We start from the raw sequence: 1,221 nt of genomic DNA, 5'->3' as shown, positions 1-1,221 counted from the left end.
GCCACTCCTCGGAAGGAAGATGAGGCAATCTACTTCCATAGTGATACTGCTTCAGAAACCCAAGGAGGGGTCACTGTGAGTCGGTTCCGACTCGATGGCGCATAACAACAACAACAACAACTGTGGATGTTGTTGAAACATCCACTGAAACAGTGGATGAGTGATGAGGGGAAAAAGTGTGTACACCATTCAGGAGAAATGCTTGTGGAGCACGTGTGTGTTCCAGCTGAGCAAGGTCCACACCACAGTCCCTCACAAGCCTGCTATGAGAACCTTCACCCAAGGCATGCACTCAGAGTGAATTAATTTGCTATTTCACAAGAGTCACCCTTCTCATCCTCACCTGATCACATCCTCCCTTTTGAGGGTAAAAGAGTAGAAAACACACAGGGCCTGTTAACAAGACAAATCTGGGCTCAAAGTTGAAAGTTATGCTTTCACCTTGAACAACAGCGTCCTCTGAGCATGTAACAAATGTTCTGTGAGGGTCTTTCTCCTCGCTGGTAAAAGGAAAATGACAATGTGGATTATATCTCAATAAAGCTGATGAAGTTTTTTTTGTTTGTTTGTTTTTATTTTTCAAAGGAAAATGGCAGGGCCTATCTTAAGAGTTGCTTTGAAGCCTAATCATGATATGGGTAGAGAACCTGCACCTAGGAGGTACTCAACAAATCAATATCTATTAATACACTCCTCACGTTCGCATATGTTAACTTGGGATCTTTTTAAGTTTGCAGTTCTCTTTCACTAGCATTTGCTTCTTTGATCCTTTCAACAGAATTAACAAGTCTAGAAAGCAAATAATAAAGCTATGGAGATTTCTAAGAACACACCCACAGAACACATAAAACCAGACAAGTATCTTCCTTCCCTCTCATGCCTCAGCTGATTGTGGGGAGGAATGAATTTTCAGTAAACATTCTGACAAATATGTACATAAGATGATATTTTCAAGCATTGTAATATACCTCAATGTCTGTGCAAGTTAATTATCTTCATGAATATTGGTAATTATTTGAAAAGTGTGTTCCTGAAGCTAGGTGCCATAGCATCACTGAGAACTCAATCAGGAGGGTAAGAGTCCATTCACAACTCACAGGGGATCTGAAATAAGTTATCTGCTGTATGTGTGTTGTAATGTTTTCACATGAAAATGATGGGGGAGAAGGGGATGCAGGTTCCTGTTAGTGAAGAGCTTTAAGGGCCTTTGAAAATCATTAA

This window comes from Orycteropus afer, unplaced genomic scaffold (assembly GCF_000298275.1).
Source record: "Orycteropus afer afer isolate SDZICR_OR568_19922 unplaced genomic scaffold, OryAfe1.0 scaffold00210, whole genome shotgun sequence".
In the NCBI taxonomy this organism is placed as follows: Eukaryota; Metazoa; Chordata; class Mammalia; order Tubulidentata; family Orycteropodidae; genus Orycteropus; species Orycteropus afer.
The sequence above is the reverse complement of the archived record's forward strand: the minus strand, read 5'-3'. Positions refer to the sequence as shown.